This window comes from Bufo bufo, chromosome 1 (genome assembly GCF_905171765.1).
Source record: "Bufo bufo chromosome 1, aBufBuf1.1, whole genome shotgun sequence".
NCBI lineage: Eukaryota > Metazoa > Chordata > Amphibia > Anura > Bufonidae > Bufo > Bufo bufo.
The window spans coordinates 77,181,758-77,196,093 of record NC_053389.1 but is presented as its reverse complement, the minus strand read 5'-3'; positions in this window follow the sequence as shown (position 1 = coordinate 77,196,093).

The following is a 14,336-nucleotide window of genomic DNA, read 5'->3' as shown; positions in this document are numbered from 1 at the left end:
TTGTGATGTAGGTGCCAAAAAAATGGCTTTTTTCGGCACAGTTTTTTTTTTCTTTTTACTGTGTTCATCTGAGGGGTTAAGTCATATGATATTTTTATAAAGCTGATTGTTACAGACGCGGCGATATTTAACATGTATACTTTTATTTATTTCACTTTAACACAATAATTGCATTTTTGAAACCAAAAAAATGATGTTTTAGTGTCTCCATGTTCTGAGAGCTATAGTTTTTTATTTTTTGGGCTAGTGTCTTATGTAGGGGCTGTTTTTTTTCGGAATGAGGTGACAGTTTTATTGGTACCATTTTGGGGGGCATACGTCTTTTTGCATCGCTTGGTGTTGCACTTTTTGTGATGTAAGGTGGCTTTTTTTTAAAACCGTTTTTATTTTTTACAGTGTTTATTGGACAGGATGGATTATGTGATATATTTATAGAGCCGGTCGTTACGGACGCGGCGATACCTAATATGTGTGTGTTTTCTTTTTTTTTCAATTTTTTTAATATAAAATCAGCGGAAAGGGGCGTTGTTTTCTTTTTTTTTACTTGAAACTTAATTTTTTTTAATTAAAAACTCTTTTTTTTACTTTTTTTCTGTCCCACTCCGGGACTTTACTTTTGGGGGTCTGATCCCTTCTGCAATGCATTACAATACATCTGTATTGTAATGCATTGCCTGTTAGTGTACTACAGTGAGTAATACACTAACAGGTTGCCTAGGAGACCGAGCCTGAGGCTCAATCTCTTGGGCACCCGTAGAAGGCCGATGCTGTGCAAGGCATTGGGCAGCCTCTGCACGGCATCAGGCTGCCTTCTCACCCATCGGGTCCCTGCCAACAGCGCGGGGACCCGATGGGCTCTCTCACCCGCCGCAAATCCCTTCTATGTTGCGGTCAGCGCTGCTCGCGGCATAGAAGGGGTTAATCCGCTTGTACAGCGATGCCGGCGGATACAGCAGGGGCCCGGCTATCATGGACCGCCAGGCCCCTGCAGTGATCGGGCGCACACCGCTCCGGTGCCCGCCCCATCACATGATGTAATAGTACGTCAAAATGCGGAAACGCACCTGCTGCCATGACGTACTATTACGTCATATGTCGGGAAGGGGTTCAAACATGCCCCCTAATGCCTGGCCCCTCATATAGATTATACTTACTCCGCATCGCTCCTGATCCCTGCACAGCCACCGCTGCATCTCCCTGTTGCGCAGATCAAAACATCCAGTGACGGGGGCAGCAGCCAATAGCAGGCCACAATGGGGACGAGCCTCCATGGCGTCACCTATGGAGATGCAGTGGTGGCTGTGCAGGGATCAGGAGCGATGCGGGTGCCAGGGAGTGGGATAAGTATAATCAATATGAGAGGCCTGGGCATTGGGGGGCATGTTTTGTAGTTTGGATAAACTCCTTTAACAGACTGGTACAGAGTGGGAGAGGACCCTGCCCGCGAGAGCTTACAATCTACAAAGGAAGGAGCCAATAGGCAGAGTTGCCAACCGTCCAGAAATTTGGGCGACTTTTTTACTGTGTCAGTGAAAAATAATTGATGTGTCTATCATTTTTTGAGGCTGGTGGTACTTGACTAGATTATCTTGGTGGTAATTATCATCATTTTACAACTCACAGTAAATGCTGGTAATGAGTTCTGATCAGTATACTGAGCTACAGACCCTTAGTACTTATAATCGTTATCATTCATTATGGTTTTCCAATTTGTCCGTAAAAAATGTTGGCTGTCCATGATTTTGGGATAAGTTGTAAAAAATTCTGGTTGGCAACCATGCCAGTAGGTGAGGGTATAGATTGCTCATCTGGCTGTGTGGTGGCAGCAGGCTCATTGCAGATGGTAGGTTTTCCTGAAAAGGTTGGTTTTCAGGTTACTCTTGAAGGTTTGGATGTTGGGGGGGGGAGAGTCTGATGAGTTGGGGTAGAGAGCTCCAGAGTAGGGGAGAGGCACGTGAGAAATCTTGTAGGCGACTGTGAGGATCTGAGATTACGTGTGGGGATGTATCTAGAAAGTAGGTCAGAGATGTCAGGAGAGGACAGGTTGCGGACGGCCTTACAGTATATGTAGTTGTTGGTGTTTTAAACTGAATTTGCTGGGCGATGGGGGGCCTGTGAAGGGACTGGCAGAGGAGAAACAAGGGGAAAGGTGGATTAAGCGGGCAGCGGAGTTGGGAATAGATTGGAGCGGAGCGAGAGACCTGGATGGGAGGCCACAGAGGAGGATGTTGCAGTAGTCCAGGCGGGAGATGATAAGAGCATGCACTAGTATTATGGTTGACTCAGGGGCGAGGAAGGAACGAATACGAGAGATGTTCTTAAGTTGAAAGCAGCAGGTGGAGGTGAGGGTTTGGATGTGTGGCTGAAAGGACAGGGCAGAATCCAATGTTACCCCCAGGCAGCGGGCCTGCGAGACTGGACAAAGAGTTGTGCTATTAACTGTAATGGACAGGTCAGGTAGGGGGCTGAGTGACATGGATAGAGGTGGTATTAGAAGCCATGGGACTTCATGACCTGTCCCAGGCCGAATGTATAAATCGAGAACAGTAGGGGTCCCAGGAGAGAGCTTTGAGGGATACCAACAGAGAGGGGGGGGGGGGGGCGAGGAGGTAGTCTATGAATGGGAATTGCTGAAGGTTCTGTTGGAGAGGTACGAGGAGAACCTGGAGAGGGCTAGGTCTCTGGAGCCGAGGGATGAGGGGGTTTGTAAAAAGAGAGAATGGTCAACAGTGTTGACCATTGCCGAATTGAGAGGTGAGAGGGCAGTTCAAGAAGGACATGTTGTACTAGGAGTTTTGCAAATGGGAGCAGTGAGATGGGGCAATAGCTGGATAAAGGGGATTGGTCCAGGGAGGGCTTCTTGAGCATGATTGTAATCAGTGGCGTAACTATAAAAGGCTGGGCCCCACAGCAAATTTTTGAATGTTCTCCCGACCCCCCCCCCCCCCCCCCCTTAGCAACTTCTTCACACCCCCCTCTCCCGTGCAACCCCCACTCCTGTTGCTAGTCAGGTTCAACAGAACTCTGTTCACAATGCCATTACTGCTGCCTGGTTACTAAGGGTACTTTCACACTTGCGTTAACCTTTTCCGGTATTGAGTTCCGTCCTAGGGGCTCTATACCGGAAAAAAACTGATCAGTTTTAGGCTACACGCACACGAACGTTGTTTGTTTCCGTGTCCGTTCAGTTTTTTTTGCGGATAGGATGCGGACCCATTCATTTCAATGGGTCCGCAAAAAATGTGCTGTCCGCTTCAGTATGTCCATTCAGTAGCCTGCAAAAAAAATAGAACATGTCCTATTCTTGTCCATTTTAGGCATTGTTACAGTGGATCTGGGGAAAAAAAAAACGGGTGGCATACGGATGTCATCCGCTTTTTTTTTTGCAGATTCTCAATTTTCGGACCGCATGCGCATACCTTTAAAAATGTGAAAAAAATAAATACTGGATCCGTTTTTTCCGGATGACAACCAGAGAGACGGATTCGGTATTGCAATGCATTTGTGAGACAGATCCGGATCCGTCTACAAATGGTATCCGTTTGCATACAGAACTGCCTGCCAGAATCTAACAATGCAAGTGTGAAAGTACCCTAAGGGTACTTTCACACTAGTGTTAAAGTTTTCCAGTATTGAGATCCGTCATAGGGGCTCAATACCGGAAAAAAAAAACGCTTCAGTTTTGTCCCCATTCATTGTCAATAGAAACAAAACTGAACTGAAGTGAACAGAATGCTCCAAAATGCATTCCGTTCCGTTCTCAGACCGGAGAGAAAACCGCAGCATAATGACCCCCAATGTAAGTCAATGGGGACGAATCCGTTTTCTCTGCCCCAATAGAAAACGGATCTGTCCTCTATTGACTTTCAATGGAGTTGAAAACTGATCCGTTTTAGCAATGTTAAAAATATGTTAAAGATAATACATCTGTTCAAATGAATGCAAATGGTTGTATTATCTGTAACGGAAATGTTTTTGCTGGACCCTGCTGGATCCAGTAAAAACGCTAGTGAGAAAGTAGCCTAAGACATATATAGAGAAACATGGCAGCACCCTCTGACACAGCATTTAGAGAAACATGGCAGCACCCTCTGACACAGTCTCCTATGCCGCACCTCAGTTTACCCACGTTTCCCGTCTCAGTAACTGACAGGGTGGAGGAGCTGGTCTCCTACTATGAGATAAATGCTCCTTAAACACAACTCCACCCTTCCTCATCCTCGCTGCTTTTGAAGTGCTCTTGCAGTAAACCGGATTGGGGTTATGCACACTGACGCTATAATCTGCAATGACTGGGTCAGGTGTAAATGATAGTTAATAGTTTTTGTTTGTGACGCCAATTGCAGCGTGCGCAGGGTACTGTCTCAGGGCCCTTTAAGGTGTTGCAACTCACGTACTAGGTTAGGAATGCCAGAGTGGTATAATGTCTCTGTTTGATAATGGCAATAGTGTCAACGGTGTCTCCTACCTTGGTACGGCTGGACTCCTGGATCCTGGCTCACTTGCAATAAATTAAGTGTTGCTAGTAGGAGTAATTGAGGAACTTGGTAGCAATGAATGAGATCCAGACTTGGAATATAATTCAACTTGCCTTTACTGGAGGCAGCATTAATCCACATGAGATACAGCAATAGTCTTGGGTCCCAGCAGGTATTGGCAATATGTGGCAGGGATTACTATCTCTTCTGCTTCTATCATATGCCTGGAGAATATGGCAGGAATCTATATCTTCTGCTCTGTCTATCTTCTGCTGTGTATGGGACTGACTAGCTGAGGAGGAATTTGGCTTCTCCTGGTCTCTGGATGGTACTCACAGTTGTGCTCACAGGGAATGGTTCTTCCTGGAGTTCTGGAAGTGGCTGCTTGCTTTCTACCAGCTGAGGCTGAAGGGCTCAGACTGGGAATGGTGATCTTTTGTCTCACCCGAGACACGATCCTGGGTTGGGATCCCTAGAACTGGGAGCTCCTACCAGCACAGCCTTCCCCTAGCCGGGGTGGCTGGCACACTAACACTAACTTCCTTTCCTCCCCATGAGGCAGGATGTGGGAACATTCCACACCTCCTCAAAGAGGGGGGAGCTAAACTGGAATGTACTATTCCAGTCTAGAAATGCTAAACTGTCTAAGTTCCTGGTAACACATTGCTGCCACTTGCTGGTGAACATTGAAATTACAGCAATATATGATTTACAAGCCTTCCAATGCACATTAGTGCTGATGATGTGATGTTAAATTACACAGGATGACAATGCAGATACACTTAACAGGTTGTAGCGGGGTAAAAGAGTCTAGTAACATAACTCTGGGATGTTACACTCTACTCTCCTTTCCACTGCCAAGTATCTATAATCTACCATCCCCCAGGTCTTTATCTTCACTACCTGGATCCTACAACCAATATCCCCACTATCATCATAGGAGACTTCTACATCCCCATTAACACACCATTCAGCCGCTTCCAAACGCCTATGTCTTACTTCCTCCTTTGGCCTCTCACAATAGTCCTCCACAGCCACTCACAAAGACAGCACACACTAGACCTTATTTTCACCCACATCTGCTCCCTGAGGGAGGTTTGCAGATTTGCAGAAAGACACAGGAAGAAAACTGACTCCAAGAAAGAATTAATTACATACAAACAAGCAGTTCTTCAGGTCTGCACTTCCAAACAGGACTATTTCACTATATCTTCTCTGTTCCACAACCCCAAACAATTATTTACTACTCTTAACCCCCTACTACATTCCCGGTGCCCTTTTCCGCACTCTCATCTCAGCAGAGGACTCATTCACCTCTTCAACTGAAAATCCCCTGGACCCTCCGCACGACCGCTCATGGCTCTTCTCACATATTCTACCTCTCAGCTATTACTGAAGAAAAGCTTGACACCATACATACTCTCCAAATCCAAACTTACCACCTGTGCGCTTCATCCATTCCCATCCCACCTCATCCCTTACCTTACTGCTGTGCTTATCTCAGCCCGACCCATCACGTCAACCTATTACTGTCTTCACTTTTTATTTTAATCATGCAGCCATCACACCCATCCTTAAGCCTTCCCTCGACCTGTCATCTTCATCCAGCTATCTTGCTATTTCCATTTGAATCAAAACTCCTAGAACAACCTGTCCACCTTGAACTACCATCACTCCTCTCATCTCTTCACTTTTTAATCAGCTTCAATCTGGTTTCTGAGATCACTCCACTGAAACTGGCCAGACCAAAGTCACCAATGATCTGTCCAACTGCCAAAGCAAAACACCATTAGTCTGTGCTCCTCCATCTGGCCCTGTCCTCTGCCTTTGATACAGTTGACCCCTCCCTTTGTTACGTTTTCATCCCCCACCATCAGAGACTTGGTCTTCTTCTGGATCTCCTCATATATCACCAACCGAACATTCATTGTTTCCCACTCACGAATCACCTCTTCATCATACCCTCTGTCTGTCAGTGTCCCTCAATGCTTTGTCCTGTGATACCTAAAGTTTTAGGCGGCTGTGGAAAAAATTCGGTAAAGTAAGAATGCTTTCAAAATAGAACTGTTAATAGTTTATTTTTATCATTTAACAAAATGCAAAGTGAATGAACAGAAGAGTAATGTAAATCCAATCAATATTTGGTGTGACCACCCTTTGCCTTCAAAACACCATCAGTTCTTCTGGGTACACTTGTACACTGTTTTTGAAGAAACTCGGCAGGGAGGTTGTTCCAGACATCTTGGAGAACTAACCACAGATCTTCTATGGATGTAGGCTTGCTCAAATCCTTCTGTCCCTTCATGTAATCCCAGGCAGGCTAAATGATGTTTAGATCAGGGCTCTGTGGGGTTGATATCCTCACTTCCAGGACTTGTTCTTCTTTATGCTCCTGGTAATTCTTCATGACATTGGCTGTATGTTTGGGGTCGTTCTCCTGCAGCAGAATAAATTTAGAGCCAATCAGACTTCTCCCTGATGGTACTGCATGATGGATAATTATCTGCCTGTATTTCTCAGCATTGAGGACACCATTAATCCTGACTCAGTCTCCAGTCTCACAAGTCTGCAGCCTTGTATAACATCCTTTAAATCACACATTTAAGCCCTTACCAACTCCTGTGTCTTTTAACACAAATATATTTCTCGTATTCAGCAAAAAATGCTAATGCATTCCCTCATCTCCCGCCTAGACTACTACAACATCCTTCTCTGTGGCTCCCCCAATTAACATTCTGTTGTCCCTCCAATCAATCCACAGTACTACTGCCTCGTTAATCCCTTTCTCCTCTCATTTCTTATCCTTCCTCCACTGCCAGTTCCTTCACTGGTTCCCCACTGGCTAGCATATTTAGTTAAAATATTTACAACATACAAGACTGTCCACAAGCAGTCTGATGAAAGCACACTTGTGCTGAAACGCGTCACTATGCCACTTGAATATGTGACTGAATAAATCTACATTGTGATCTACATCTGCGAAGTGCCGGTCTTCTTCTTTGAAACGTTTGTTTGGACGCCATTCCACGGACACGTGCACCGCGAATTCAAGAAGGTAGTGCCGCCCTGCTTTTACTAGTGTCCACAATCCGTCCCCTCCATACATCTCCGACCTAATTTCCTGATACATCCACATACTATCTCCGATCCCAAGACCTCCTTCTTTACTCTCCCTCTGTCTGCTCCTCACACAGTCCTCTCCAAGATGTCTCATGTGCAACCTTCATACTCTGGAATCCTCTCCCTCAGCACATCAGAGTCTCCTCCATCATCCAAACGTTCAAAAACGACCTGAAAACCCACCTCTTTAGGAAAGCCTACCACCTACAATAACCCTTCAAACCTTTGCAACATGCTCTCCTTCAGATTGACACACACACTGCATACCTTATTCAGACATCATAAACTACATTTGCCAACTTTTGAGAAGGGACTTCAGGGAGATTCTGGTGTGTGATTCACTAAACATATATAGACCCTTTTGGGTTGCCTTAAATAGGATTTTCAAGTTGCATATCCTTAGGATCCAGTCTGTTCCACATTGTTGAGATCTTGGAGTATACAAGGACTACCCACACACTACATACATTATAAATACAATACATGCACACCCTTACTCCCATCCTCTGAGGTGCATGGGTTCAAAAACTGTGTCTGTCATGTCACTAAAGGCCCTGGGGTTTTACTGCATCAAAACTATAGCAACCAATCAAAAGAAGCTTATATCTCACTTGTCAAAGTGAAAAAGGAGCAAACAGTGCCTCACTCCGGAGGAGGCAGCATGACCATGCATTGCATCATCTGGGGAATTGTCTAAAGTAGAGCATCAACTTTTTCTTAGTTAAAGAGGACCTTTAATCTGGCAAAACATTGTGAACTAAGTGTCATGATCTGTACAGCGGCGCCCAGGGATCTCACTGCACTTACTATTATCCATGGGCGCCGCTCCGTTCTCCTGCTATGTCCTCGGTCATTTGGTTATAGTAGGAGGAGACTGCTCTTTTTCTCCTGGGCGTCTCCTTCTCCTAGGCTGTAGCGCTGGCCAAAAACCTCCCAGGCTATGAGCTCTGCGCTGCGATTGGCCAGCGCTACAGCCTGGGAGAAGAAGACGCCCAGGAGAACAAGGGCAGTCTCCTCCTACTATAACCAAGTCCCCTAAGTCTCCGCCTACTATAACCAAGTGACCGAACATACCGGAGGGCACAGCAGGAGAACGGAGCGGCGACCAGGGATAATAGTAAGTGCAGTGAGATCCCTGGGCGCCGCTGTACAGATCATGACATTTAGTTCACAATGTTTTGCCAGATGAAAGGTCCTCTTTAAAGGGGTTGAAGACCTGTCCTAAGGACAGGTCAATATCAGATCGGTGGGGATCTGACACCTGGCACTGTATCAGGCAGTCGCCGGCACCAGAAACTGTACAGTGGACATAAACTGAAGCTGAAGGGTCTGTCCACTGTGCAGTGGCCATGTCGGGCTACTGGAGCTCAGCTCCCATTCAAGTGAATAGGAGCTGATCTGTAGTTAAAAAAAATAGTTATTAATTAACAATCACCATATGTCTAGTTTATTTTGGCATAATTTTGGTAACTTTATTTTATTTTTTTAGGACATTAAAAGGTTTAGAATTTCAGAAGTAATTTTAGAAATGTTTAAGAAAACTTCCCAAATCAATTTTTTATAGACCAATTATGAAGTCACTTTGAGGAATTGACATAATAGAAAACACCATAAATTACCCCAATTTAGAAACTAGAGCCCTCAAACTATTCAAAACTGATTTGTGAAATGTTGTAAACCCTTGAGGTATACCACAGGAATGAAAGCAAAATGGAGGTGAAATTTCAGAATATCATTTTTTGCAGATTTTCCATTTTAATCTATTTTTTCCTGTAACACATCAAGGGTTAACAACAAAACAAACCTCAATATTTATTACCCTGATTCTGCAGTTTACATAAATACTCCACATATAATCCTAAACTGTTGTATGGGCACACGGCAGGGCTCAGAAGGCAAGGAGTGCCATATTGTTTTTGGAGGGCAGATTTTGCTGGAATGGTTTTTGGGCACCATGCTGCATTTGAAGAGACCCTGATGCACTACAGTGGAAACCACCAAAAACTGACCACATTTTGTAAACTACACCACCCAAGGAATTTTAAGGGGTGAAGTGAGAGTACTTTTTTTTTTTTTAAATATACTTTTTATTGAGTGCTCACATGAAATAATGTGACATCATGCATAAGAGTTGTACATAGGTTTTGTGTACATATAAATGTTACATATATCATGTTACACAATTATTAACAACAAATCTCTTCTCAATCCCCCCCCCCCCAACATCCTGGTGCCATTCCCCAAACACAGGAAGAATTTGTAAACTAATCTACGAGAAGTCTCCCCAAAGTACCCGCTAATTTCCTTTTTAGATACCACTCAGAATTCAAAAATGGCTTCATAAGCATCTTTAGTTCCGAATTTGAATACACCGTGGATATGAACGCCTCCAATTTTTTGAAGAACGATTTGATCTGCATCCCTTTAGTTTGCTCTGACTCTATTCTCTCCATGTCGAAACACTTTTTTATATGAAGAAATATTTTGGACACTGTTGGGACCTGGGGGAGAAGCCATCTCCTCAGAAGGCACCGCATAGCTGCTAAGATAGCGGTATCACCGGTGGGATATGTTTATGTTCCGGTGGGACATGAAAGATGATAAGTTCTGGGGTGATTGATATTACTATTTTCAGATGGGTTTTGATATGATATTTCACCATTTTCCAGAACTTAATGGCTTCCGGACAAGACCAAATCCCGTGCAGCATATCCAATCCCTTAAGGTGATATTTCGGGCAGGCAGTAAGTCTTAATTGATCATGAGCCTTCCCAGAGTACTGAAAACCATATATGGCAGCTTAAAGTGTGTCTCCCTCCACCCCTCATTCGTAACCACTTTCCAAATTTTATCCCATCCTGGTAATATCGTGTTATCTAGATTTATGAGAGGGAAGTCTTTTTTCCAATGCGCAAATAGGGATTCTGTTGTAGTGAGTACTTTGACTCAACAGGCCTTTCATAGAATTTAAAACATTTGGCTATGAAAATGAAATTGAAAAAAGAATTCTACAAGAAAATTGTGCTTTAGGCCCAAATTTTTTTCCCCACTAAGGATAACAGGAGAATATCACACCACAAATTTTCTACCTATTTTCTCATGAATACAGTAACACCCCATTTGTGGTCGTAAATTGCTGTTTGGGGAAACGGCAGGGCTCAGAAGGGAAGGAGCGGCATCTGGATTTTCTAACATGGGATTTGCTTAAATCATTTTAAAAAGCCATAACTTTTTTGTTTTTGTATCACTATTTTATTAGCCATATTTTTTTAAATTTTTCTCGCTATGGTCTTGAGTGACGGCTCGTTATTTGCGGGATGAGGTGACTTTTTTTAATTAATATTATTTTGGGGTACATATGACTTTTTGATCGCTTGCTATTGTTTTTTGAGAGGTGAGGTGACAAAAAAATAGTTGTTTTGGCATCATTTGTATTTTTTTTTTACGCCCTTCACCTGATGGTATAGATCATGTGATATTTTTATAGAGCTGTTCGTTATGGACACGGTGATACCAAATATGTCTAAAGGGCACTTTTTTTTTACATGTAAAACTTTTATTTTTATTTTTTACGCAATTTTGCACTTTGTGTCCTCCATAAAAGTCCTCTACTACATAATTTTTTTTTTTACTGCTGATTTCTCCTGTAACTGGGGCTGACATAGTGGCAGTATACAACGCTGTACAGCTTCACTATAGGGCTGATCGAGGGCTAAAGAAGACCCGGCAGCTCCTGCAGTCTCCCAAACCCGTTGCTCACATGACTGCCAGGCCAGGAAAGGAAGCGCATATCGCTTCCCTAGACTACTTTCACACTTGCGGTAGCCTTTTCCGGCAGGCTGTTCCGGTGGAGGAACAGGCTGACGGATCCGTGCTACTGCAAGTCCACCATGCTGGCGAAGGTCCGGTTGCAGCACGGCAAACAATCCACAGCGTGTTGTAATTTTATTCCAGTCGCCTCTTGCCATGTTTGCTGTGCTGTGGCCGGACCTCTGGCCCTCCCTTAATTATAGTGAATGGGGCCGGAGCGGACTTCCGCCAGCACGGTGGACTTGCGGTAGCACAGATCCGGCAGGCTGTTCTCCCGCCGGAACAGCCTGCCAGAAAAGGCTACTGCAAGTGTGAAAGTAGCCTAAGCTGAATACACAGTGTTCGTTCAGCGTTCTAGAAGGCATGGACACAGAGGAACGGTCCCTGCCTTGTCTATGGGGTGCCTTGCTGTCATTGATTAGCGTGCAGCTGCAGTTTCTGAATGGACATTCTAAAACGACCAATCAGAGATTAATCCCGACCCCCAGGACATTTATAGTTTATGGGCGGTCGGGAAGTGGTTAAAGATTGGTTTAGTGGATTGTGATGTCTGCAAATACATAAATAGGTTAACAATGTACACAGTGTGCAGATCTACACAGTATTACCTACTGACAACTTTTTTTTATACATCTGCTTATTTTTTAAGACATTAAAGTATATTTATGCATTGCAGAATGTAATTGAAGTTAAAGGGCTAAACCATGAAATCAGACAACATACATGACACCTCTTTCTAACACAGCTAGAACCAGCCCTGTACCTCACATGGATCCAGAGATCTCCACATTCATTGCTCTGCTAGATTTATATCAAGCTGACAGCTCAAGGGGAGTGTCTTATCTGCTGCAGGTAAGGAGGCGTGTCTGTGCTCTGCCTATCACAGCTCAGGTGGCAGTTGAAGGATAAAACTGAGCATGTGCGGCCATCTCAGTGAGCAGGACAAAGTAAAAAGAAAAAAAACAAACAGCAGGTGGTGCTATACAGATACATTTTATTGTATAATTCACTGGCTATACCAATAATTTAATTACATGCAATTCTAAAAGTATTCAGATCCAGGTGCTAGTTTGAAAACTGTAGAAAATTGTTCGTGGGACAACCCCTTTAATACTGTTGAAATAATTTATTTATCTTACTCACTTATATAACAATGACATATTCCGCAGTGCTTTACAAACGTTATCACTCACGGTCCCAAATAGGACTCACAATCTATGTTCCCTATCAGTATGTCTTTAGAGTGTGGGAGGAAACCCATGTAAACACAGGGAGAACATACAAACTCCATGTAGATGTTGTCCTTGGTCAGATTCGAACCGAAGACCAAGGCACCAATACTAACCACTGAGGCATCGTGCTCAGTGGTTAGCAAAATTTCTAATAAAGCAGTTCAGTGGAAATTGTCCATTGGCATGTCTGGAAGTACTATCTGTCTAAACATCACTTTAAGGCCTATTGCACACGACCGTATGGCTTTTTCAGTGTTTTGCGATCCGTTTTTCACGGATCCGTTGTTCCGTTTTTTGTTTCCGTTGTGTTTCCGTTTCTGTTCCGTTTTTCCGTTCCGTTTTTCCGTATGGCATATACAGTATACAGTAATTACATAGATAAAATTGGGCTGGGCATAACATTTTCAATAGATGGTTCAGCAAAAAACGGAACGGAAACGGAAGACATACGGATGCATTTCCGTATGTGTTCCGTTTTTTTGCGGACCCATTGACTTGAATGGAGCCACGGACTGTGATTTGCGGGCAATAATAGGACATGTTCTATGTTAAAACGGAACGGAAAAACGGAAATACGGAAACGGAATGCATACGGAGTACATTCCGTTTTTTTTGCGGACCCATTGAAATGAATGGTTCCGTATACGGACCGTATACGGAACGCAAAAAACGTCCAGTAAACGGGAAAAAAAAACGTCTGTGTGCAATAGGCCTAAGGTATACAGTGATACCACATAGGTGCCATCTGTCTGTTTTAGTACATATGTCTGTTCTTGAAATAAGAATGCTGAACCATCTTTCTGCGTTGCAGTTTCTCTGTCATTCCTCCTAAAATTTATGAAAAAATTGCCAATTTGGTGTTGTCAGCTGGGGACGTGTCCCTACACAGTCAGACCAGTCACTGCTGGCAATGCTAGACTCTGTAGTTATACACCATTTTAATAAGGGGGATGCAAACATCTAGCTGTCAATTTATTTGAAAAGGAGGAATAACAGAGGAACTGCACAAGGCAGAAATCTAAGAAATGATGCTCCATGGGGAATACAAGTAGTTTGATGTCAGGAGAGGTGACAAGTCCTATTTTTAATTTTTAATTTTTTTCACAGTGGTTTCTAATGATTAAAATGTTCTACTATTTATTAGTGTAGTTTATAAAAAGTGGATACATTTACCAAAATCTGTCTTGCCGGAAGGATAAAGTGCCCACTTCTATCTACATTCCAAGAAAGCGCAGGTTTCTATGGGAACAGCTCGGTCCAGAATGATAATATTGAGCTCAGCCTCCGCTAGGTTTACACTGCCGGAGGAAGTCGGGAACGTAGAGTGCAGTCAGTGTAAATATTTTTATCATGGGGGAGAGAGCGATCCTCCGATTCCACAGATCACGGTCATGCAGGAAGAACAGGTTCGTGTTCCTTGCTGTCGCTATTTTTTTTTACAAGGGATGCTTGGGGTAAAAGAAAATTCCTTTAGTAAATTCAGGCTTTTCATAAGCATCATTACTTAAAAGGAAAAATAAAGACTCAAAATGGAAACGTTGGTACGTTGTGGACTGTAAGCCATGCAACGCACGCAATATGAAGAAACTGCTGCAGATGCATTCATGGGGGGAGTAAATAATACCATATTCATTGTCATCTATCTTACTACTGTCTAATTCACGGGTTTATTCCAATCCATTCAGATCTCTGTAGG